The following is a 27,588-nucleotide window of genomic DNA, read 5'->3' on the forward strand; positions in this document are numbered from 1 at the left end:
CATCATCTCCTGAGGAACTTGTTTGCAATGCATATTTATTGGGACCTACCCCAGTCCTTCAGCTAAAAATCTTTGGCCTTTTTAACAAATGTCCTCAAATATTTCTTATGCCATTAAATTCTCCCTGCACGTTTTAACTATGATGAGCCTTTATAGTGTTTCTGAAAGAGGGAACACATGAGCAAGGATGTTGGTCTTTGGTGGAGTGAGCACTGGATTTGTGGCTTTCAGACAGGACATCAAATGTTGGTTTCTCCAGTTGCATCTTTGCTTTTGAGTCTAAGTTTGCTTATCCCTAGACCATTGAAGGATTGTACATGATAGTGCCAAGTTGTGGTCTATGATAGCTTCTTTGACTTTGTTATCTAATTAGTAATAAGTTACTCATAAGCAATGTTAGAACATAAGCCACGGACACGAAGAAGATATTTGTAATACTTATATACAAGGCACTATATACTATTCATATTAAGGAATTATTTATTTGTACATAAAGAATTCTACAAATCAGTAGACAAAAGACATTCATATAGAAAAATGGGCAAAGGGTGTGAACACACAATTCACAGAGAAGAAAACTGAATCAGAAAAACCTCAATCAGTTATGAGGAAATATGAACTAAAACTATCATGAGGCACTGTAATCTAACATTAGCAAAAATTAAGGTCTGACAATATCAAGAATTGTCACCATGTGGGTGAAATGGTACTTGACTGCATTTGGTCTTGGGAATATAATTTGATATGCCCACTTTCATATGCCCACTTTCATATGCCCACTTTCAACAGGTAGTGTTGAGGCCATGTAGTAAAATTCAAGATATAATACCTAGGTCTCAACATTCCACTTCTGGGTACATACGCAACAGAAACATCCACATCTTGTAGGTGTGCACAGAGTTATGCGATAGGATGAGTATTGAAACCTCTCTTGTAAGAGTAAAAAAAAAGAAACAATCTATACATCCATTTAAAAAGGAATGGGTAGGGGCGCCTGGGTGGCTCAGTCGGTTAAGCGTCCGACTTCGGCTCAGGTCACGATCTCACGGTCCGTGAGTTCGAGCCCCGCGTCAGGCTCTGGGCTGATGGCTCAGAGCCTGGAGCCTGCTTCCGATTCTGTGTCTCCCTCTCTCTCTGCCCCTCCCCCGTTCATGCTCTGTCTCTCTCTGTCTCAAAAATAAATAAACGTTAAAAAAAAAATTAAAAAAAAAAAAAGGAATGGGTAAGTAAAGTGAACAGTTAGAAGTGATCATCTAAAGTAACTGATTGAATCTCCAGAATTTTATGTTGAGTGAAAACAGAGAACCAAATACTCAGTATGAATCATTTATATAAACAAAATATATTTCCACTGGTAATTAACACAAAAAACAAAAATAATATTCTAGGTTCTCTAATGCACATTTATGTTTGTAAAAGTTTTTTAATGAAATAAAAGAAAATTTGTTGCATGAGAATAATAGGAAAGGGATAGATAGGTGGCATAAAAAGATGTTTGACTATCTGTCATTTAACTCCATAAAAGCAAAATATTAAAACCTGGAAGAGAGACAACCAAACATTGACAGTTGCTAAATCTGGATCATAGGGCTGTGAGCATTCGTTATTATGTTATTCTTTATAGTTTTCTACAACACTAATGTTTTTGAAAATTTAAAAAAAAATGAAACCAATTACTCTTTGTTTTCTCATCCCTGGAGAATCTATATGGATCTACAAGGGGTAATTGCTAACCTGGAATGCAGTGAGGGGTCCTGGGATACCTACTGGCTGGGCCATCTGGGTTGACTGGGGACTGTTGGAGGTCCCCAGAAGACTTTCAGGACTCACCCATGGAGGGAGGCCCCAAGAATGTGAACCATGTTTGTAGTATATTTGTATTTGTTTTTAATGCTCTCAGCCACTATTTATGTAGACAGTGAAATTACCACTCAGAGACTCAGAGAATAAATAGCTCTTTCTTCTCTTCCATGTCCCTGCTTCTCACCCCCCACCCACCTGCGGTTTGGCAGCCGCACTCGACTGCCTTACAATTGGCCGCCCCTCTCCATTTCTATTTTATCTTCCTGTCTGGGAGGTGGTTGCTGTGGGAGTAGGAAGGAGACAAGGAAAGGAGAAAAGATGGAGAATGTAATTGACTCTGTATAAACGAAGGACATCTCTTGGCTTATCCAAAAGGTCGAGTTTCATGCCCTGACCCACGCATGATTTTAGAGATGAGGCACTGGAGATTCTCACTTCCAGGCTCCTCAGCAGTTTCGTAGTGACCCGGAAGTTTTATGCTGCCTGTCTTCCAGAAATGTGGCACATGTGTGTGCGTGTGCGTACACACACACACACACACACACACACACACACACACTCCTACCTCCCATGTTTTAGTAAAACCTCTGGTTTGTTTGGGCAGCATCTACACCAATGAATAAACACCAGGGTTCAAAAGAGTGGAACACAAGGCATCACGTTCATTTTAACCTGCTCCCCCATGTATGCATTTAGGTTTCAAGCTCCAAATGATACAAGCCAGAGGAAAAAGAGAGCGTATTTTTCTCTGCAATTAATGTGTTATCATTTGGCTTTGATATGCAACTATCCAGGCCTCTCTCTTCTTGGAATGAGGTTGGATGTTTGTTGATTCTGTCCACCTAGCGAAGAACTGTCTTGGTGTCATATAAAGCTGTGGTTTCCAAAAGATGTGATCCTAGTGCCAGCAGCATCGGCATCACTTGGAAACTTGTTGGAAGTGCACATTCTTAGACCCTCCCCAGACCAGCTAGTAGGTAAAGACCCTGGACCATCTGGGTTTTTAACAAGGCCTCTAGGTGATTCTGCTGCACAGTGAAGTCTGAGAGCCTGTGTTACAGAGAAACAGCACTGATCCAGGGATCTGGAGATGAGAGTTCAGATCTCAGTGCCTTTAAGCAGCTGTGCCACCTTGGGCAAATAACTCATTAAGATCAAGTGTTTCTTTATATATATTGTAAACAGCAGCTATCTAATGAATGAGTAATGTCTATGAAAGTTCTCTGAAAATTGAAGGATGGTATAATTTAAGTTGTTATTATTGCTGTTATCTCATCCTGGGAGTGGTTTTGTTTGGTAAATCAGATGTTCTGATTTAAGACTCTCTTCTGCTTCTCTTAGAAGCAGCTTGTTACTATCCATGAAGAGTTGCCAGATTTAGCAAGATACAGGACACCCAGTTAAATTTGAATTTCTAATAAACCATAAGTATTTTTTAAATATAGATATGTCTCAAATATGGAGCGGATATACTTACATTGAAAAATAACTCATTGTTTTTAAAAAGTCATACATTTGTAATAATTTAATCTGGTGTCCTATATTTATTCTGGCAACCCCATATGTATAGGGTCTTTTTTTTTAAGATTAGAAACTGGGTCTTCATGATTTCAAAATGTTCATGGATAACAAGGAATGCTTCAAGCTTCAAGTAACAGAAACTCTTAGTTTTTTTTTTTTTTTTTAACAAAAGGAGTTTATTTATCTTATATAGCAGGTAATCTTGGAGAGAGACAATTGTAGGAAAGATCCAGTGGTTCAAAGACATCAAGGATCTAGTTCTGAGTTCCTGTGATTCTCTTGGTCTTTCCCTCCTGATCACAAAATGGCTCTAAGCATCATACCCTCACAGAGCTTTCTTGTCAGACAACTTCATGGTATCAGGAAGAGGAAATTTTTTTTTCAGAATCTTCCTGGAAAACTGGAAAATTACCTAGCTTTTCCATTCACTAGAGTGGAGGAATGAGCTGGGAAGCATTTGGGGTAGCTGAGTGGGGTAGCTAAGTATCTGCCAGTGTTGAGCAAATATTTATTGAATGCCTACTATATGCCAATCCTTGTGTCTAGTGTTAGAGACACAGAATGTGTAAGACAAAGTTCCTGTCCTCCAGGAGATTTTCCTCAGGAAGGCAGAGTTAACACAAGATTTGATATCATTAGCTATGTGCTTTGTAGAACCCTAGTAGGTTCTAGGTGTAATGAGAGCCTGGGGCGGGGGGGGGGGGCACTTCTCTCAGGTCAGAGTTGAGAAAAGGCCTCCTGAGGAGACATTACTTAGCAGATAGTAGATGCTTGGGATTGTGTGAGGATCAAATAAGTACATGTATATACAAGTCTTTATTGTAGTTTCTGCACCTAATAAGGATACAATAAATGTTAGCTCTTGTGATTACTATCATAGTGGGAGTCAGTGGGTGCTCTGTCACATGGATGCCCATCTTTTATCAGCTGATCTAGATTAGGGCATATGACCTGCCTTACCTTATACAAGGTTAAGAGGTTGACTATGAGTGGTGAAATTAAGCAGAAACTAGGCAGATGGCAGAGCCAGGGAAACTAAAATTCATACATCCAAAGAACTGTCTAATCAGTGTTCCTCAAAATTTTTATAGCCCCTGCTTCTTTATGTATATAAGTGTATGATCCTCATATGATTATTGATGTTAATTGAAATTTAAAACAAATTCAAAACTGTAGCTGAAACCAAATCAAAACAATGGGACAATATACTGCTTATTTTCAAGTTGTATCACATCTCCCCTTCCCCAGCAAAATCCATTTAGGCACCTACCTTTTGCCTACCTTGTTAATACATTATTGCTTTGAGGATCATGTGGATTGGTGGGTTTTAATTCTGTGATTACCCAGGTCTCTGGATGGTGCTACTTCAGGGACTAAAGAGAAGGCCAAATTTTCTAGACCCATGTGCATGCATGCACATGTGCGCGCGCGCACACACACACACACACACACACACACACACACACACACACACAAGACTTCCATATAGCTAGAGGTCAAAAGCCAAGATGGAAGAGTCAGTCTTCCTGCTCTACTAACGGTGACTTCGGGCAAATTTTTTAACTTCTTTGTGCTTTGGTTTCCTCATTTATAAAACAAGAATGACAATGAAATTTCCTATCTTACAATGTTAAGAGTGAGAATTAAATGAGGTAACCCACCTGGAGTGTTTATTAGCACAAAGCCTGGCAGAGTCTAAATATGCAATGATTGTGACTTTTTAGTGGTCCCATTTTTATTATTACATATTGGTAGTTTGAATTACGACTTTATACAAGAAAGAATTTCAGTGCCAAAAAAGAAAACCACAGGAAAGGCCACTGTTCTCATCAGCACCCCCTTCCCCACCTTCTTCTATAGCTTAAGACACTGAGGTCTGGAGAAGGTAATTGACTTGTCTGAGGTCATTTAGTTAGTGGTAGACTTGAGTCCAGACATCAGGTCCCCAGACCATCATGGTAAAGATTATACAGATTCACAGTTCACAAGGTTTTTACAGCTCAAAAGAATTTTACTTGAATTATTGTAAAACTGGCCACAGATAGCAAGAGTCGATATGAATGTATCAGGTACTGGTTTCCATGCTTTGAGGTATGATGTGAACCGTGGATATACCCACTGTAACAGCAGATATTAGCATCCACTTGGCCACTGACTTTTCGACTGCTACCCCAGACCCGTTCCACCCTCAGCAGTTTTAGAGAACAATCTCTCCTCCTGGCTGGCTGAACCCTCACTGAGCCACCAAGTAAACTCAGGGAGGTGGGCTTAGAAAACTAAGTTGTCCCTTCCAGAGAAGAAAGTCACCCACACTCCTTATAGGTATTCCATTCTCATGGGCTCCCAGTCTGGAATCCCAGAATTTATCTTTAATTCTCCTTTCCTGCCCCCCCCCCCCCCCCCATTCCTATGTTACTGTCTAACTTTTCTCCAAAACCTGGGTCTACTTGTTTCACTAATGTAATCTCTTCTACTAGCCAGGTCATTCCTCTCACTGGACCCAGCAAGTCATAAATCTGGTTAAGATGGGCTTGGACAATAGGAGTTATTGTCTCACATGACGAGAAATCAAGGAAGGCAGCTGCAGAGTTGATTCAGTGGCTCAATATTGCCATGGGTGCTGGACCAATTCCTCTCTAATTTTCTTGTGTTCATTTAATGATACAAGATGACACGTACCACAGCTCCTGGGATTGTGTCCTTTTAAGACAGTGTCCTGGGTAGGACATTCACCCCTCCCTGCCCTCTCTACCCCTGTCTCTCCTTGTTTATGATAGAAGACCTTTCCAGAGTCCCTCTGGACATTCCCTTCTGTGCCAGGATGGATTCAGTTGTCTGTGCCCCAGCTGCAGGGGCATTTGGGAGACTCTGAACTCTGTCAGGTAGGAGGAATGGAGGGAGGAATGACTGTTTGGTAGGTGTATCAGTTTGCTGGGGCCACTGTGACAACAACAGCCTGGGTTTAAACAGTAAGTATTAATTTTTCCATAGTTCTGGAGGCTGGAAATTCATAATCAGTGTGGTGACAGCATTGATCTCTTCGGAGGCATCTCTCCTTGGCTTGTAGATGGCTGTCTTCTTGCTGTTTGTTCCCATGGCCTTTCCTCTGTGTGTGTGCATCTCTGGTGTCTCTCTCTATATCCACATCTCCTCTTCTTATGAGGACACTGGTCAGATTGGATTGGAGCCCACCCTGAAGGCCTCGTTTAATTTAATCATCTCTTTAAAGGCCCTGTCTTCAAATACAGTCACATTTTGAGGTACTGGAGGGGGGGCGGCTAGGACTTCAATATATGAATGGGGGGGGAGGATACAATTTAGCACCTAACAGTAGGTAACCAACTGTACCTGTCACCTTGCCATTGACAGATTTCTTTCTGCCTTTCCCGGAGTCTTTGCTTGTTCTATCCCTCTGATCCACAACCACCTTCTTCTCTTCAGATATCCAAAAGACACTCATTTTCCAAAACAAATCCAAAGTTCTCCTCCCCCAGGGATCCTGTTCCCACACCTTTCCTCATCTTGCCAGCCCACTTAAATTGAATTCTGCCTCTCAAGCCATATGTCTGCATCTTCACTGTTGAAGATTTGTCAGCTGGGAATAACTCGATTAGAGCTGATATTATAGACAAGTCATGACATCACACAGTGTGAATTCTTGTTTAGACAAAACCTGGGTTTTATTGAACTTTGAAGCTGGGAAAGAGTCATCATGCTGAGATCGGAATGTGATCTGAAACCTTTCCTCAAATCTGCAGGTGAGTTCATGGGTGTCACATGTTAAAGTGGGGACGTGAGAGGAACTTGGGACTCAATCTGGAATCTTTTGAGGGGACTTTAGAATAAGAAGCTGGAAAATGAGTATTTAGTTACAAAAGGGAAATTGGTTGGGCACCATTTTGTATACGTTGAATTCCCAGTGAGGAGATCCTCCACAGAAAAATAGTCTTGTGCTATATGCTTTCTCCTCTCCACGTGTTATGCTTATTATAATGTGTTAGTATGGAAATGGGAGAATGGCAATTTCAAGATTAAAAAACTCAGCTCGTAGACTTTTATAGCAGCAACCATGTTTCAATTTTATTTTGAAATGTGCAATTAACTCCCTCATCCTCTATAAAAAGAATGTATGTCTCAGAGGAGGGATCTGGAGTCGCTTATTGATAAGATCCTCCTGGGTATGGAATTCTCATTTGCCACAGCTTCTCTTGGTGACTTTTTAAAATGGACTTTTGCAAGGTTATTTTGAATCTGGAATTTTTTTAAAAAGAAACTGCTACTACGTTGGCCTGCTTTAAGGCGCTGTGCTTTTTTTGTTTGTTTTGTTTTGTTTGTATTTTTTGTTTTTTGGTATTTATTAATTTAATATGATTTATAGTCAAGGAAGCTAATATACAGTGTATACAGTGTGCTCTTGGTTTTGGGGGTAGATTCCCATGATTCATCACTTATATACAACACCCAGTGCTCACCCCAAAAAGTGCCCTCCTCAATGCCCATCACCCATTTTCCCCTCACCCCCACCCCTGCCATCAACCCTCAGTTTGTTCTCTGTATTAAGAGTCTCTTATGGTGTGCCTCCCTCTCTGTTTGAGACTATTTTTTTCCCCTTCCCTTCCCCCACAGTCTTCTGTTAAGTTTCTCAAGTTCCACATAGGAGTGAGAACATATGATACCTGTCTTTCTCTAAGGCACTGTGCTTTCAAGTTGCTCCCCTCTGTCAGTGCAAAGGTCTTTTTATCTCTGATCAGTGATGGACTTCAAAGAGAGGGACAGGTTTGCACATCGTCCTCTCCACCAATTCCTTTTTTTGTAGCTTTTATTGAAAGGAGGCCAGTGCATGCCTACATACATGACATGCACACAACGTAACAGGTGTCCTGGGCCAGAACCTTTCTTTCAAAGGTCAGCCCCCCAGTGATGTTATGAGCCATGAAAATGGTCTTGCAAGTCAACAGCACTTTGTTGTCAGGCTTATAAGGAAAATACAGTGTCAGAAGTTTGGCTTTATGGTTAAATGATCCTCTATTTTGTCACATGCGCGTCTGGCATGCTTTCTTATTTAAATCAGCGGAGGTCTATCAACTCTAATCCACTGTGGTAAGTTCTAAGTTCCTGGCATAAATAAAGTGCAGTAGGAACATGAAGCAAGGCACCATTAGCTCTGTCTGACAAAGGAAGAATCAGAGATGAGTTGAGATGGAAGGAAGCCTTGAAAATTAATAGAGTCGAATTTTGCCAGATTGGAGAGTACATAGAATTCTGGGCAAAGGCAACTGCATGGAGGGGTGAAAATGCAGGGTCTGGTGAGGAGATGTAGAATCATCACAGAATAGTCAAGGCACTGGGACAAGGCTGGGTAGTTGAGATTTTAGAGAGAAGAAACAAATGCACAAATTAGGTCTTACAGGGTGCTAGGTATTGTGAAATCGGACAAAGGAGCCTCAGTGGAATAACAGAGTATACAGAAAAAGATCTTGGCACTAATATTTCATACGATTGTAGGGACCATAGACTAATAGTTGTAAAGTAGTTAGAAAAAGTGTTGTATTACATGTTCTTAATGAAATTATTTGGACAATAAGTGCGTATATAGTAGACGAAGGGTTTGTGTAGAGGTCAGCATATTCACAGAAGTCTTCCTGGAGCGGGTGGGGTTGGGCCAAGGTCTGGCAGGTGAGAGAGACTTGAATTATGAGAGAGGAGAAGAGAAAGCATTCTCCCTGAGCAAATGAGTAGGACTGTGGGGGCAGAGGTGGTAGATATGAAGGACAATAAATAAATGAGCCCAGGTTTATGCTGTGGAGTTGATTGGCTTACTTAAGTACTTCTCAATACTGACTGCGCTTTGGAATCACCTAGGGAGATTTAATAAAATATTGATGGCTGGGCCCGTCACCCAGAAATTCTAACTAAATTGGTCTGGAGTGTGGCCTGAGCAACAGGATTTTTAAAAGCTTCCAGTTGATCAATGGTAGTGTATAGCCGGGTTTAGTACGGAGACCAGTACATTCCAAGATGAGGACTTTGGATTTGGTTTGACGGGCATTGCATGTTCTTAAGTGATGGAGAAATAGAAGTGATCTGTTCGAGGAAGATGGTGGTTAAAAAGTGCATTGGAGAGAGTAAAGCTCATGGAAATGAGCCCAACCAGAAATTCATGGGGAAGTCCTGGTGTGAATTATCAGAGCATCAGGCTAGCCTTGTGTCCTTGAGCAAGGAAGGAAAAGGGCAGACCCCAGAGATGCATTAAAGACTCATCCCGAGGAGCACCTGGGTGGCTCAGTTGGTTAGGCTTCTGACTTCAGCTCAGGTTATGGTCTCATGGCTCGGGCATCCAAGGCCCGCGTCAGGCTCTGCTCTGACAGCTTAGAGTCTGGAACCTGCTTTGGATTCTGTGTTTCCCTCTCTCTATGCCCCTCCTCCCTCTGCCCTCCCCCTCCCCCCCAAATAAATAAACATTAAAGAAAAAAAAAAAAAGACTCATCCTGAGAACCTAATGACAGCAGGATTTAGCAGGGAGAATGCTGATTCTGGGAGTAGATGGACATGGGTTCAAATTGCAGCTCAGCCCAGTTTTTAGCATTATGTCCTGGGCAAGGCCTTTAACTACTCCTTTGGGTCATCTCTCTGCTGTAGAGATGATAAACCTGACAATTGCAAAGGAGGAAGAGTAAGATGAAATATACAAAGTACCTAGCATAGAGCGAGTATTCGATAAAAGCAACCTATGGTATCATTTCCATAGGGAATTTAAAAAGCTGACTAATTCCATAGGGAATTAAAAAAAACTATGGTATCATTTCCATAGGGAATTTAAAAAAAAAAAGAGCATTTATTTTGCAGACAGACCAGTGATCTAAACCCAGCTCAGCCCCTTGAATATCATGTGACTTTGGATAAGGGACAAGATTCTCCACACAAATCTTCCCATCTGTAAAATGGGAACAGTAAAATAGTACTTCCTTTCTTTTTAGGGTCCAGTATTATTCCCTTGAATGAAAATAGTACATTTTATTTACCCATTCCTCAGCTGATGGACATGTGGGTTGTTTCCACTTTTTGGCTATTATGAATAATGCTGCTGTGCACATTTGCATACATGCTTTTTGTATGGATGTATGTTTTCATCTCTCTTGAGTATATATGTGGGAATGGAATTGCTAAATCATATGGTAACTCTGTGTTTAACATTTTGTTTTCCACACCATCTGTACTACTTCACATTCTCTTTAAAAAAATTTTTTTTAACATTTATTTATTTTTTGACAGACAGAGAGCATGAGTGGGGGAGGGCAGAGAGGGGGGGGGGGAGACACAGAATGTGAAGCAGGCTCCAGACTCTGAGCTGTTAGCACAGAGCCCCATGTGGGGCCTGAACTCACAAACCATGAGATCATGACCTGAGCTGAAGTCAGATGCTTAACCACCCTTACTGTCAATATGTAAGAGACCCAATTTCTCCACTTCCTTGCCAATGTTTGTTATTATTTGTATCTTTTATTATAGCCATTTTAGTGGGTATGAGGTAGTATCTTATTGTGGTTTTGCACTTTTCTATTAGCTAATTATGTTGAGCATTTTTTAATATTCTTAGTGGCTATTTGTAAATCTTTGGAGAATTTTTAAAAAATCCTATGCCTATTTTTAAATTGGGTTATTTGTCCTTTTATTATTGAGTTATAAGAGTTCTTTATATATTCTGGATGCAAATCTCTTATCAGATATGTAATTAGCAATTATTTTCTTCTAGTCTGTGGGTCATCTTTTCACTTTCTTGATGGTGTCCTTTGAAGCACAAATGTTTTAATTTTGATGAAGTTCAATGGACCTATCTTCTTTAGTTCTTTGTGTTTTTGATGTTGCATCTGAGAAAATATTGCTCATCCCTAGGTCATGAAGATTAACTCCTATGCTCACCTCTAAGACTTTTATAGTTTTAGTTCTTACATTTACGTGTGTGATCCATTTCAAGTTAATTTTTGTCTGCAGTGTGAGGAAGGAGTCAAGTTCATTCTTTTGCAAATGGGTATGCACCACTTGTTGAAAAGACCATTCTTTTTGCAATAAATTGTTTTGGCACCCTTGTCAAGAATGTGTATATCTAGGGGCGCCTGGGTGGCTCAGTCAGTGAAGCATCTGACTTCAGCTCAGGTCATGCTCTTACACTCCATGAGTTCAAGCCCCGCATCAGGCTCTGTGCTGACAGCTCAGAGCCTGGAGCCTGCTTCGGATTCTGTGACTCTTTCTCTCTCTGCCCCTCCGCCTCTCGTGCTCTGTCTCTCTCTCAAAAATAAATAAACATTAAAAAAAAAAAACATTTTAAAGAATGTGTATATTTAGCCTTATGCTGTCTTATCTTTTCAATGAGAAATAATTCAAGTTCAGGAAATCTTACAGGACACGCTGTTACTATTCTCCTTTGTTATTTCATGCCATTGAAACATTTTAAATTATCTATCGTTGCTTTTTAAAAAAATTGATCTCAGGTCACCTGAGTGGCTCAATCAGTTAAGTGTCTGATTCAATTTTGGCTCAGGTCATGATTGTGGGATTGGACCCTGCATTGAGTGTGGAGCCTGAGTGTGGAGCCTGCTTAAGATTCTGTCTCTCTCCCTCTCCCTCTCTCTCTCTCTCAAAAAAAAAAATTGATCTGATTTAGCTTTATTCTGTATTTCACATAAAAAATTGGTGGTGAGAAAATTATAGTTGTTTTTCACTTTTGCAAGAAAAAAAAAGCAAGCGAGCAAGCAAACCATGCAGACTTGGCTTGAGGTCCCAGCTGTGGTCCACACACTGTTGTTCACTGTCACACATTCTCCCAAACACCTCTCCCTTTCAGCATACTTTCCTTTAATGCAGAACCCGTCTGGACCAACAGTAGGTTTTGTGGTTGGCTAACCATGCTTAATTCTTTCTTTGTGTTCATCACTGTGGACTTTCAACACAACTCGAGCAGTCTTGTTTATCTACCTCAAATGTCTCAAAAATCCTTTTAGAAATGTGCATTGTTTCTCTGCCCTGAAGGTAAAACACCACAACCTTGTTTAAAGTAAAGCTCATGTGGCTAGTAGGTTAGGAACAGAAGGATTGATTGTCCTCCCTCTGGGTCTCGTCCTCATTTGTTCAGCGAAAGGATGAAGAGCAGGGCTAAAAAAGAGCCAGCAGCCCCGTTCGCCAGTGCTACTTTCTGTTGAAGGATAAGGCAGCATATGGGGCTGCCTTTCATGGGACATTCTGCCTACAGAGTGCGTGAAAGGCAGGCAGTGGGCATCAGGCCTTGGGGCAGAGTTAATCCGTATCCTCATGGGCACAATTGATTTCCAAGTCTTCAAGCTGCCCCAGTTGTGATCTCGGGACATCAGACTATCAGAGCAGAGGGTAATTTGAACCCAGAAAGGACAGTCAAAAGTGATTCCAGAATGGAATTTAGTGTCTACTGATCCCTCCCCTGGCCTGGACTATCAGTGATTATCTCCTTAATGACATATGCTACGGTATTTTATGTTATCTTTGTAGAGAGGAGCAAGGTGGACATGTGTGGAAATGGCATTTCAGTGCATCCAGAAATAGTACCAAAAAGACAAACAAAATGGCCTCGAATCATTTTTGTCAGATGATCTAAGGAATTAGCACTAGGTTTGGTTTTCTCTGAAGCCTGGATAATTCTTTAAAATAGCCCAAGGAAAAAAAAATAATAATACAAATAAAATAGCCCAAGAAATTAATTTGTTGACAAATTTCTTTTTAATTTTTTCTTAACATTTATTTATTTTTTTGAGACAGAGAGAGACAGAGTATGAATGGGGGAGGGTCAGAGAGAGAGGGAGACACAGAATCTGAAACAGGCTTCAGGCTCTGAGCTGTTGGCACAGAGCCCGACGCGGAGCTTGAACTCACGGACCGCGAGATCATGACCTGAGCCAGAGTCAGACACTCAACCGACTGAGCCACCCAGGTGCCCCTAATTTGTTGACAAATTTCTGAAAGACAACTGTAATTATGCCATTCATATAATTTGTGCCCATTTCTGCTTTGTCCTTTCTAGGTACTTGCCAGAGATAAAGGATTAGTTTATTCCACATCAGAAATGGGAACTTACTGTCCCTACTGAGGTACTTCTTCTTTGTGGTTGAATATAAGGTAGAAAGGCACAAGTTACAGGAATATCATTTATTGAAATTGGATTTTCCTTTGAAGAACTGTGTATTTATCAATTTAATTTGTAACATAGATGTATTCTGAAGCACTTACCTTCAGTAGAGCCTATTACTTTGAAGTTCTAAATCCCTCTCTAAACCTTTTCTAGGCTAAGAGTTTCCAATCTTTCTTGACTACAAGTTGATTTCAAATTCAAAATACTCGTGGTTAAAAAGCTGATTCTCAATGGTGGACAGTCGAACCTGGAGGGTGTTTAGAAAAGCGTGGTTGTCACAGGGACTGAAGGACTACTGGAATAGAGTGGATGGAGCAAGAAATCTAAATGTCTTGAAATACGAGGGACAGTCCTGCACAACAAAGAATTTCCCCCCGCCTCGGAATTGTGAACAGAGCCCCCTGCACGGAGAAAATGATCCATTCACCTGCCCCCGAGTCTTGTCCCTATACTTTTGAGTGGACTGATGTGTACGTGTCTACACATCCTGGACCTGATAACCAGAATGAGCAGTCACTGGGTGGTCTGATGCAGTTACAGTATCACCTAGGTCTGTGGTGCTCATTTTTCTTACTGCTTCCCCTGTGACCTGAACTCAGCCGAACTATCCCTAGGTACCATCTTCTCCCCACAGTCTCATTCCTGCCACATCCTGGTATTCTTATTACTAATAATAACTAACAGGGGCACCTGGGTGACTCAATCAGTTGAGCATCTGACTTTGGCTCAGGTCATGATCTCGCAGTTCATGAGTTCGAGCCCCACATCAGGCCCTGTGCTGACAGCTCAGAGCCTGGAGCCCGCTTTGGATTCTGTGTCTCCCTCTCTCACTGCCCCGAACCCTGCTCGCACTGTTTTTCCCTCTCAAAATAAATAAACATTTAAAAATTAAAAAAAAAAACACACAACTAACATAGACTGAGAGCTTATTTTATAGTAGGGAGGGAGCAAGATGATTTTTATGCATTGTTTCATTTTGTCACCATCATGATCCCCAGAGGTGGATGTTATAGTATCTTCCACAGAAACTAAACTGTTACTTTGAGAGGTTAAATAACTTCCTTAAAGTTGTAGAGAGGGAACAAAGAGGTTGTAGAGCTGGAGTTTGGTCCCAGGTCTGTCCATGTCCAAACCCCTCTCCTTGTATCCACTGTGCTGCATTGTCTCCCAGCCTTTGTCTCGCGGCTAATGGATTCTGCATGGGCTTCCCTGCCAGCTTGTTAACCATATATGCTAGGACTCCTTCCTTTCCTCGTCCTCATCCTAGCCTCCTTTGCCTGGCTGATTCCTACTTAGACGCCAGTCTCACTTCCTTGAGGAAGCTTTTGGTGACTTCCCCACTTTGGAGGCAGGGACCTCCTTTCTGTGCACCCTCAATTCCCCCAATCATGGGCAATAAGGACATAAGTACAGTTCACGTGTCAGTACCCCTTGTTAGACACTAGGGGATCATGGCTTTTTTTTTTTATCACTCTCTTCCTGATGACTAGCTCAGGCCCAGCACATATCAGGTGCTACACACGTATTTGTGGATGTGGAGAGGGTGGCCTGGGCTCACCCTTTGGCTCTTGCCATTCTAAGAGTGGCTCAAGTGGGTACCTCTCCCTGGTTACAACCAGCCCTCAGGATTGGGACCCTCTGCTAGGCCAGCTCTAAGTGAGGGGCCTAAGCTCTAAGCAGAGCTTGGTGGGGAGACCAGCACTGGTGGAGTATGGTGGCAGGGATTTTCATGAGAGAGCTGGTGGGGAATTTGTGGTACTATAGCAAGACGTACAGGACAAGTGGGACAAACTGTCATAATGTGGACTCCTTGGGCCACATAAAGAATTAGAAAGGGCTTCCTGATCCCCTAATTTCCTCTGACCTCAGTGCAATTTAACTAGAACCCAACGTGGGTCCAATGGAGTCCCCATCCCCAAACCCTCCAAGCAACTTGATAGGAAGAAAGTTGTGGGTTTCAGGAGAAAAACAATTGAGAAGGAACATTTCTTTAGGAATGCTTTTGGTACTTAACATTAAAAAAAACTAGGTCATTATTAGTCAACAACTCATGCATTTATTTTGATGAGCTTAGATAGATTCTCAACATAATTATTACATTGCGATGGTGCCTACTGTATGCCAGGGTCATTAAATATGTGTATGTGTGGGTTCATTTGTTTGTTTATTTATGTATCTTTCTAATGCTTACCATACTTCTAAGACGTTGGTGTTATTTTCACTATTTTACACATAGGAAACAAAGTTTATGTAAGTTGCCCAAGTTCCTGCACCTTGTAGCTGGCTGAGATGGAATTTGAACTTGTGTCTGTTTGAATCGACAGTCTGATGAGCTGTTGGTTGCCTCATACAAATGCATCACTGCTGTTTTGTCCCGCTGTCTTGTCACTTCCTCATTCTTACAGAGACAGTGTTGTCTGTCACTGGGGTGAGCCACGTGGCCCAAGAAAGCATGAGGAAAAGAAGACTCAGGAATGACAGGGGTGGGTGTGTGCAGAGGAGAATACTTGGCCTTTCTTTGCCAAAAAGTGGGATAAAACCTCCGCCAAGTTGCACGTGTAAGTGATCTCTGATGTGACCGGAAGCCTTTCTTCTCCTTTAGGATCTTCTTCATCAAGCAGAAATGATTGAAAATGCCCTGGGTTAAAGAATTTACCTCTGTTTATTCTTATCCAAATTTTGTTTTTTAAACCCAGAAAAATATTCACTCTGACTCAACCAGGAAACCTGTATTCATAAATAGATCCTCCTGAACATAATCAAAATGATAATTTCCTCCTCTGGGCTAGACCAACCCTGGTCACCCACTGCAATTATTGTCTATCTGCCAGGCTACTGTGCCATTTCATTTTGTCAATCCACACTCATTTCCAGGCAGCGCAAAGAGTGGGTGTTTTGTTGTTGTTGTTGTTGTTGTTGTTGTTGTTTTTCTGCAGCTCAAATCCTCCCAGTCTCCAGAGGCAAGCGTGACTGCTGTAAGTCAAATCGAATTTGCAATTCCCAGGGTCGCTTTTATCACTGTTGTGCAAACACCATTCTCCAAAAAACCTGTCTGAGGAGCAGCACTGGATACCCCTGTGTCTCCTGACTCCACCTCCATGCATATTCCTGTCAGGCTGGCACAGATATGGCCTGGTGATACTATGAAATGGCTGTTCTTTTCTGAAGTGCTCCCCACATATGTGGCTCCATTAACGATGGGGGTCATCACTAAATAAAGGAAATGAGTGAGTGGAGGGGGAATTGTAAGTGTTCCCTGGAGGTTAAATATTTTAAATGTGGATATGTGTGTCCATTTACGACAGGGCCGCTTCCTGTCCTGAATCCCCTCTGCAAACATAGGACAATGTCACGAGGTGTTCGCCGTGGATAATTACACAGCGTGCTGCAGGGACATCTTTAGAGGTTGTCATCAGGAGAACTTTTGATGATAGGCAGGTGAAGACTCTATTTCCATTGTCCGGAGAGAGAAGCTGATGACAGCGAGATTTCAGCATTGTAGCCTGTGTCTGTCAGCACGATGTAATCAGCTTCTGATAATTTAGAGGCAGTTTTTCTGCTCAGTGAATGATTTAGGGCCTTTTATTCTGTGATTGCCAGCACTTCTTTCACATAAAGGGCACGGGGAGGGGAAATGAGATGAAACTCAAACACGTCCATTTTTCCAACTCATCGGCAGGTTTACTGAAGGACGCCCCGTAGGCTGGGGAGAATAACACCCATAGCTGGGGTGCCTGCGATGGCTTTTGGAGGAAAGTATATTTAATAGATCTGTCTCACTCCATTCCTAAGAATTGTCACAGATGAAATTTAAAAAATAAAAGTCAGGAAGCAGAACTCCCATATTTGTGCCCCACCTATAAGGTGTAAGAAGAGAACGTCCAGGTCATTATGGCTGAGGATCTCACCAACGCCCAGTCCACACCGTGCTCCTGGAAACTGTCTCTTCCTCCTGTTCCCTTAGTCTCTTTTGCTTCTCTCCTCCCTGTTGGCACATCCTCAGCCTCCTTTGCTAATTCCTAGTTTTTCCATTCCTCACCGTGATGGGGGAACAAGGTTAGTATCTCTAGTTAGTATCTCTTCTCTGCTCCACTGTCTTCCCCAGAACAATTCCATACACTTCTGTGTCCTCACTCACGCTTGGATCCTTTAAGGCCCGCGCTAAGCATCTCACTGCCTGCTGGGTATCAACATAGAGTCTAGTAGGCACATCAAAAATCAAATAAAACTTGGCTTCCCTTCCTTTCCCTGCATCTCCTGGGCCCCTAATTCCCGCAATTGCTTATCATCATGAAAAGTGTCCATTTATTGCTGCTAGAGCAAAGATTGCTTCACATCCTGTGTAAAAAAATCAAGAAGACTGTTACAATGGAAAATCCAATACCCTTTAACCCAGCAATCCCACTTTGGGTTCCATCTTATTGAAATCAAAGTGCTACTCTATATAAGACGATATGTGTAAGGTTGCTTATTATTTGTAGTGGTGGGAACTTGGCAGTGACCTGAACATCCATTAGGGAGAGTAGATGGCAGTGAATTATAGGTACTATGCAGCTATTTGATGGGAAATGTAGCCTATGTATTCTGAAGTCAAAAAGCAACTTGCAAAGTAATGTGTACAATATTATTTAATTCTTGTACTAACAAAATGAAAATGATAAAAAACCTATATGTGTATATGTGTTTGTGTGCTTGAATGGACATGAGGAAAGAAGTGGAAGGATGTTCACACTATTAGTATTGTGTCCCTGGTTGGGGCAGTGGCCAGGAGGAGTGAGGACATGTTGCTTTTGTTTGTTTTGTTTTATTTTGTTTTGTTTTGTTTTGTTGCACATGTTGCTCTTGTAATATTTGAAAAAAAAATCTAATTGTTCATCCTCCCATATTTCTTGCTAGTCATTCAAATAAGAATATTAGCATCATTTTAGTCACGCCCTTTCCCTTCCTCTTTCCAAGGATTTATTGTTTTTATGTTTGTATCCTCCATTACACTATAAAGCCACTGTGAGCAATGACCTTCTGCATAATACCTTGCATATATGTCTTAATACTGACTTGAATGAAGATTCTCGTGTGTGTCATTGCTCCATATTTCTCTTATAGATATACGTCTAAGCTTTTATTTCTAATTCAGAGAGATACTGATGCTTTCATCAAACTCTCAAGTACATATTGCCTTTCCCCACCCTGCTTTGGAAAATTGCCCTGGGAATATATAAAATATTACATCATGTACTTTTCCATCCCAGGTTTACTTATTTAGTCTTTTCTTACACATATTTTTACTTACCTCTGCATCCTGCTTTCAGGATCATTTAGAGTTCTCTGAGCACGAGGCAGGTAGACAGGGGATAAACAGCCCCCTGAAGAGCTGTGTGCATATTTGCAGTGATTCAGGCAAATAGTAGCACACGTGTCAAACATAACGATGAAGAATTTGGTCAAACATGTAGGTGACTTCTGAGATCAAATGTTTGGCGATATGAAACCACAACACTCAGGCATTTTAAAACCAACTCTTTAAGCCTAATCTCTGTACTAAAGATCGGGTAGGGAACATTTTGCTGTACCCAAGGGAACCTTTCAGCACACCCACGACCTTCATACACCCACATCCAAACACATACACATAGCAGTGAACTTTACCTGAACCCTAACTTGCTGAATCATTATTTCACTGGCTTTGCTCCAGTGGCTTTCCAGGACTGATGGTTAATGTGTGAGTCTCCTGAAAGGGGAGTGGTAGATGTCCCGTCAGGCCTGATGAGTGAATTGCTGTATCTTTCCACCAGTTCTGCATGCACTGTTCTAGTCTGCATTCCACAGCCTTGAACAAATTCTGATGCAAAGATCTGCCGTTGATCATCCTCATAGTTTGTGGGATTGCACAGCACATTGAGTGACCGGGCATGATGTCATTTTCATGCAAATAAACAAGAACACAGGATCTCTGAAAGCTTACTGAGTTAAATCATCAGTATGCATTTATATTCCCAACACTTGTCAGGCCAAGAGTTCAGCATAATAGCAAATATTAATCACAATGTTCCTTTGTTCCTGGAAGTTGCCATATATCACTATTGCCATTTTATCAATAGGGGAAGTGGCGACCCTGTGACTTACCCACAAATATACTGCTCATAGGAGACAGAATTTGACATTGCATTAAGAAAATACACTCTGCAAATAGTGAGACCCCACTAGTTAAATACAATTGACATGGAACAAATTGTGGATCCTAAAGAATGCCACCCTTTGTGATAATATCTACATACAGTTATATTAATAGGTTCTAGGTTGAACATGGCCAATAGATAGAATTTCGTGTAGGAATTGTGCTTCTTGAGCTCTGCTATCTGTGTGTTATGCATATTTTAAGGGTTGATATCAAGCTAGTAGCTATTAGGGGGCTGTACTTTTTTCTATTGGAAGTTAATTCTGAAGATGCCCCTTCACTCCAATCATTTGACTATTCTGGTTAGAGTCAACTCTTTGGAAAGATATTCTTATACATCTTGGCTCTTTATTGATCCCACCTTCCCTGCAATCCTCCTCCCCAAATAAATAGGAAATACTACCCCAAGCAGAAAAATGTCCTCTGAATGAGTATAATCACCTAGCGTTAGAAGTTAGCGGGAGCTTTGCCCAGGGAGAGGAATTAGAAATCAGCCCATAAAAATAAATGAATCTGTTTCCATAGTGACGGGAATCTTTCCCTCCATAGTTTTTATCTTGCGTTCCCCCACAGATCCCTTAGGCAGAATAACAATAAACTCGAAGAAAACATTTTATTATCTTAATGGATTCTTAATTTAAAGCCAAAAGCCTTTAAATTATCTTCCCAAGGATACCATTGGCCATAACTTTTGGAATTGAATACCTGAACAGAGTTGTGGGAGGAATGTTACCTCCCAGAACCCAGCCAAGAGGGAGATGCAGAGTGGGGAAGACCTAGTGGGTTACACATGCATTTTGTATGCAGCCTTCCTGATGGGTAACACACCTGTCATGTTTAATATTTCATTGGTGAAGGAAATGTACATCTGTCTGTGTTCATCTGCCGAATGAAATTTTGCAGTGATGAAGCCTGCATGTGGTGAACACGACAGGGCTTCCTCATTACGTCCCTAAATCGTATTCCACAGCAACTCGGAGGAATCCATGCTAGCAGCAAAGCCTGAGCCCCTGCTCTTTCCCACCAGCCAGCTCCAGGGGGCCTTTACCTTTGTCTCTGCAGCTGTGACTGGGCCTGCCTCTGCCAATCACACTGAAGAGGCTGAGGGAGGCCCAGCTGCCATTGTGAGAAACACAGTGGCAGAGACAAAGGACCCAGCAGAGCAAATTCCTGGGCAGAAACGTCCTAGGGTGCAGGTGAGAAACTGGGAGCTTCCCCGGGAAGACAGAGCAAGTGGGAATTGTCCTGGTAAAAACATGGCAAACTCATTGTATTAGTGGTCCATGTGTGCAATGGTGCAAGCTGCATGAATGGACATTATTTCAACACTGTCAAAAAACTAGATGTGAAAGGTCTCAGTAAATACCCTTGATTTTCTGAAGTCATCTCAGTAGAAAAAAGTCTCTACTCCCTTCTTCAGTCCCTTACGAGGGATGAGGGTGAATCTATGTCTTAGTTCTCTTGGAAGGTCTTAGTTTAATGCTTGTTGTCCCAAGATAACTATTAATGCCACCCCTCTCCAGTCTCAATAATATCTCAAAAGTTTGGACAATAAACACTAAGGTCACTCTGTCGTAATCAATAAATTTAAGTCCAGTATTCCACTACTGACATTTTCTCTGTCTCTTCCTATAAATATCACATGCTTTTTCCTAGATAGATTTTTGCAACTTTCCCTTAGTGCAACAACTACCAGGTGTGGACTCTTTCAAGATAAGTGGAGCCATGAAGACATTTTTCTCAAGATGAAAATTGGAGAAGGAAGGAGTTGCTTCTTTCTTATATTCTAATACTTAGGTTGTATAATAACCTAATCATTACTTTTTCACTCTAGATGCAAATTTATTGAGGAGAAAAAGAAACTATTACTTACCTTTCTATTACCCATTCTATTCATAGGTATTTAGTAGACATGTACAGATGCAATCATAAAGGAATGAATACAGCAGTAGGAAGGGAACAGTTTATTTGGGCCTGAAACCAAATAAACTTTTGGGGAGAGGGTTTGGGAACTAATACATGACAGTTGGATAGATAAGGCAGAAAAAAAGAAAGAATTTTGAACACTATCATTTTCTTTCTCATAATTTGTTAACTTTTCCTAATTATAAAATATTGCATGTTCATGTTCATTTATGAAATTTAGAAAGAGAAATAGGCCAAAAAGAGAAAGAAAGAAAGAAAGAAAGAAAGAAAGAAAGAAAGAAAAGAAGGAAGGAAGGAAGGAAGGAAGGAAGGAAGGAAAGGAAAGGAAAAGAAAAGAAAGAAAATCAGAATAACCATGATGAGCTTTGGGGGGTTTGGATGTCTTGTGTTTCCTATTATGTTCACAGACATATAAATGTGTGTCTGTACATTCACGTGGTTTTTGTCATACAGTTCGTTACTGGAACCACTACTCTTGTAAGGTCTGCACTGTCGCAATTAACAAGATTTCTTATAAAGTAGTCTGCACTTCTTGTTCAGGTGGCAAATGGGAACTCAGAATTATCTGGAGAATTTTTGTGAGTTCTCCAAGTGGCAGAGGAGAAACATGAAGAAATAGTGGAGATTGTTTTTATTGTATTATTTGGTGGCGGAGACACCATCCTTTCCAAGGATATTCTGCCTTTTTCCAGAGTCTTCCATCACTAAAGTTCAAGTGAGTACTCTCAGGAATACAGGACTTGGAATCAAAATATTGGTACATAATTAATCATATAATGGTGGTCTAAGGCTGGGTGAGTTATTTTTTTTTAATTTTTTTGAACATTTATTTATTTTTGAGAGACAGAGAGACAGAGCATGAGCAGGGGAGGGGCAGAGAGAGAGGGAGACACAGAACCCAAAGCAGGTTCCAGGCTCTAAGCTGTCAGCAGACGGCCCGATGCGGGGCTCGAACCCATGAACCGTGAGATCATGACCTGAGCTGAAGTTGGACGCTCACTGACACCCAGGCACCCCAAGGCTGGGCGAGTTCTTTAACCACTCTGAGCCTCAGTTTTATCACTATGGAAGCATTGGTTCTCATCACATGACATCATTGTGAAGATCAAAGGAAATCAGGAACATACTTGACAACACAGGCGGTGATCATTAGGTGATGGTGGATTTAAGGAGTGGTGTAACATGTTCTTTATAGTTCCTTATGGAATGGTGTTGGTGTGGAGAACGCAGCATTTGGGACATGGAGATAGGTTTGAGATTGTGTTTCACCCACGATGACTTTGTGATTGTTAAGGCAATTTAAAAACTTTTTTGAGTCTTTGTTTCCTCATCAGCTGCCTGAAATCATGTATAAAGTGTTAATTTAACAAATAAAATTTGACATTATAACAATGATTACAATAGTGATGACACGATGATGAGGAGGATGGTTTCCTTGTTGGTGGAGTTGGAAAGTGGAGAGGAGAGGAGGAAGAAGATTTCATAATGTATCATAATGATAGATGAGAGAATGATATTTTACTATTAATGTCATAAGCCCTATATCCTTGAATGGAGGTGTACTTGATTTCAGCTGTTTTCAGCCATGGCTCTGCATTAGAAATCACAGGGGAAGATGAGAAAACAAGCAAAAAATAATACCTGCGACTAGTTAAATAAGAATCTCTGAGGCGTTACATTGGATATCATATTTTAGAAAGCTCCTTCGCTTGTTTTCGTAGTCTGTCGGGGGTGAGAGCCACTGCTACATGTCCCTGCCTCCAGAAGGAAGCTCTTGGTAAAAAGCAATGACTAAGTTTTATAACTCAGGAGACTTGAACAAGAAACTTGTGGGGACTTCGTACCCCACGTTGGCAGGAAGCTGGAGAAACTAAGACTGGACCCATTGGAGCTGGAGGAGCCAGCCCTCCCAGGGAAAGAAGCTCCCTCCCAAGTGGCTGGATGCTTTAAAGCACAGAGTTCAAAGGCAGCAGTGAGTTCAGCTCAGCAGGGCAGACCTCATTGTGATTCCAGGCACTCATCCTTCATCTGGATGGCTGTGGCAACCCCCTCACTGTCTCCCTGTCTCTAGCCTTAACCCTCTGCAAGCTGTTTTCCACACAGTCTGGCCAAAACCTGTATTCATTCTCCATTGCTGCACAGTAAATCATCACCAACATGGCAGCATAAAACTACACCCATTGATTAGCTCACATTTCGGGAGGCAGAGGAGCTGGATTCCCTGCTCAGGATCTCACCAGGCAAAATTGAGATGTTGGTTGGCTGTGTTCTCATCTGGAACTCAACACCCTCTTCCAAGCTCATTCAGGTGGCTGATAGAATTCAGTTCCTTTCTGTTGAAGAACTGAGGTTCCTGTTTCCCTGCTGGCTAGCAGCCAGGGACCAGTCTCAGCAACTATAGACCATTCCCATTTCTCATCACATGGCCCTTCCAGCAATGGAGAATCTCCCTCATAACAAATGTATCTCATGCTTTGAATCTCTTTTGCCAGGAAGAGGTCAATTCCTTTTTTTTTTTTTAAATTTTTTGACATTTATTTATTTTTGAGAGATGGAGAAACAGAGCATAAACGGGGGAGGGTTAGAGACAGAAGGAGACACAGAATCTGAAGCAGGCTCCAGGCTCTGAGCTGTCAGCACAGAGCCTGACGCAGGGCTCGAACCCACAAACCCTGAGATCATGACCTGAGCCGAAGTCGGATGCTCAATCAACTGAGCCATCTAGGCACCCTGAGGTCAATTCCTTTTAAGGGCCCATCTGATTTGGTCAGGTTCACCTAGGATTGTCTCCCTATCTTAAAGTCAACTGACTTGGAACCTTAATTACATTTGCAAAATCCCTTCACAGTGGCACCTAAATGAGTGTTTAAGTCAATAACTGAGAGAAGATGTGTGTGCACAATGGGCTGGAAATTTGAGGGACTGCCTTAGAATTCTGCCTACCATGGAGTCTAAATATACGCTTAACACTTTTCAATGGGTACTTATTTTACCTGCTGAAGAAAGCCCATGCTCCTTTGTATAGCATATAAGGCTCTATATAATCTGGCCTATCTATCCAGACTTGCCTCTCGTAACTCTGTGCTCTGCCCCTTACTCCAGCTGTATTACATATGTCTGCATCTATTTGTTCATAATTTTGTGGCCTTGTACACCATTTTGGTTTTCACTTCTAAGCTTTAGCTGATGGTGTTCCCAGTGTTAGAATGCCTTTCCCATCTGTATATATATGATCCAGCACGGGCTTTATCCTCTAGGAGCCTCCCTTGATTCATCCATTTTCTCAGTAAATATTTGTTAAGCACGTATTATGTGCCAATCATGTCTCAGATACTGGAGATCTACTAGTAAATCTGGCAATGTCTCTTTCTCTCTTACAGAGCTTACCTACCAGTTGGGTAAACAGGAAAAATGCAAAAATAATTATAAAATTTGTCAAATGGTGATAGTGCTCTGAAAAAGAGTGAAGCAAAAAGAGAGAGAGAGAGTGATAGGCAAATTGTTATTTTATATACCACTCACCTGTAATGCTTCTGTCATAGGTGACATTTAAGCAAAGATACAAAGGAAATAAGAGTGAGCAGTGGGGAAATATGAGGGAGAGCCTCAAGGTTTTTCCCTTCTGTTTTTTTTGTCTCCATGATTTGCTGAATGGACGAATGGGGGGGGGGCAGGGAGAGAAAAAGAAAAAGAAAACAAAGAGTGTTCTAGGCCGATGGAACAGCAAGTACAAGGCTCTGAGGTGGGAAGTCCTTTGATGCTCAGTTAATATTTGCCTGGCCTGATGGAAGCGATTAGGCTTTTCAGGGAAGAACTCTAGCCATTGGCAGCTGAACAGGGAGGAGAAAAAATAGACGTCATGGTCCGATTCCTGGGCAAGGACACTAGTGAGTACGACAGGGCATCATCAAGTACCAACAAGTAGTCTGTGTTCACGGCAGAGTACTAGGTCCCATGGGGCCCTTAGGCCCCAAACAGGGAAACTGAGGTTGGAAGGACAAACTCAAGACATTGAGGGTAGGGAACTCAGAGACAGTGGGCCGATCCCTGCTGATTTGAGTTGTCACCCTCAGTACCTGCTCTGTACTTTGAAAATCCCTATTGCCATTCATCTCATTTCATTGAAAATAATGGTTTACAGGCCCATCTCCCGGCCTCCCAGAGTTGGGAATTAGTAAGGGTCTCCCCTGTGTCCCTGGTGTCCAGCAAAGTTGCCATGAACCAGTCTCTTCTGGCATGGTTGTTGGTTCACAACCCTAGGAATTCCCTGGGTGAAATTTGAAGCTGGCCCTTATAAATGGAGGGTGGAGAGAGGCCAAAGAAAGAGGCAGGCCACTCCAGATTGGTGGGTGGCAGGCTTCATAAGCAAAGGAACTTACATATGAGGTCTATCTTAGGCAGCTGCAAAGTGAGTAGATCTCTGCACCTGCCTGCCAGAGCCTGAAAAGTTTATGCAGAGGCCTTAATCAGGTCTAGTCACAGTCCAGAGTCCACAGATCAGATGGTCTCAACAATACCTTAGTCTCTCAAGGTTGTGTTCTTGAGATGGCCCTAGCCATGGGAACAGTGGGCAGAACATTCCAAGGACAGGGGAGAGGTGAGGAGCCTCCAGTTGTCCAGGTCCATCTCTTCAGTCAACCAGTGGTCACATCCTCTTGAGGACCTCCTTCAACAATGGTCAAGTTGCCAAATGGGGTGGGGGTGAAGCATGAAAGCTGACAGGACCTGTAGGGTTTGGTTTGTTGACTAGGCTTCTCTGATTGACCTTTTCAAGGTAGCTTGGATAACATAGTGTTTGCTGCAGGGGTATATATTGACTTAACACTCTAATTAAAACTAAAACTGGAAAGCTTTCATGATACCACTCTAGGGGATGATAAAGTACACTCACTCACCTTTCTCTTTCTCCTTCACTTTCTGGGCCCATCTCCAAGTGGTAGCTTGTTTTGTTTTCTTTGTTATGAGGCTTTTTCTGCATAGTCATAGTTTCTACTGCTTCATAATTTTGGATTGCACGTGCTTTTGGCTTGCCATGAACCCAGCCCTTGTTCATGGCATTTTTTCAGCTTCAGTTCATGCCACCAACTGGTACACTCTGACTGCATGACTTAATTCAAATTTAGGAGACAGAGAACTTAGTTGTCCCAGCTCATCTTTTTTTTAATACCAGCAAGCCAAAGGATTAGCTTAGCTCAGGTGCTCACCATTAGCTTAATTATCTGAAGCTTGGATGGGAGTAGGAGGAAGGAAGTAAAGAAAAGGGATTATGCTGTATAAAATGTAGCTGCCTAGATACCAGGGGCTGAGGAGGGTGGTTCCCTCAAAAGGCAGTATAGGCAAGCAGACATTAGTTGACATCTCTAATTTGAGGAATGAGATGCACCCTTGAGGAGGAATTGAGAGTTCACTGTGGAGTTTAAATATCATCACTAAGTACCGAGAGTCCAGAGCAGGCTTGTGAGGGAACAACGAAAGCAATATTCAGTAAATCCAGCAAAGGCCAGTTGGGAATAGGAACCAGTAAGCCACCAGAGGAGGAATGTAAAGAATATCTCTAATGGAGACTCATCTATTTCTCTGCAGAGGTTAGCATCTGCCAATCCTACTTTATTAGGCAATGGAGGAATAGGGCAAGCCCTCAAGGCCATATACATGTAAGATGGTGTTAAATTGCTCTAAGACAAGAACTGAAGGGATGCTGAGAGTTTGTATAATTATAGCTGGCATGTTCCAGTGCTCTGGTCCTCATTCACTGAAGACTTACTTACTTTGTGTCTTAAATACTGGGAGTGTGGCAACCCTTCCCCACTCTTGATGCTCCCTGTCTCCTTGGCCCAATTTATTTTTGTTCATAGCATTTTTAACTTTCTTAAATTCTACCTATTTCACCCCTTTATTTTTTATTTCTATTTCACCCCTTTATTTTTTATTTCACCTGTGGAATCTAAGATCCAGGGAATCTGAGCTCCATGAAAGCAGGGATGTTCTTGTTCAGTTTTATATTTGC

At 41.7% G+C, this 27,588-nt stretch overlaps 1 protein-coding gene across 9 annotated transcripts in view; it reads left to right on the top strand.

Moving 5' to 3' along the window:
- RASGEF1B (RasGEF domain family member 1B) overlaps nt 1-27,588 on the top strand; it is a 642,397-nt gene that overhangs the window by 427,255 nt on the left and 187,554 nt on the right. The window lies entirely within an intron of this gene.

The sequence above is a fragment of the Panthera leo genome, chromosome B1, assembly GCF_018350215.1.
Source record: "Panthera leo isolate Ple1 chromosome B1, P.leo_Ple1_pat1.1, whole genome shotgun sequence".
In the NCBI taxonomy this organism is placed as follows: Eukaryota; Metazoa; Chordata; class Mammalia; order Carnivora; family Felidae; genus Panthera; species Panthera leo.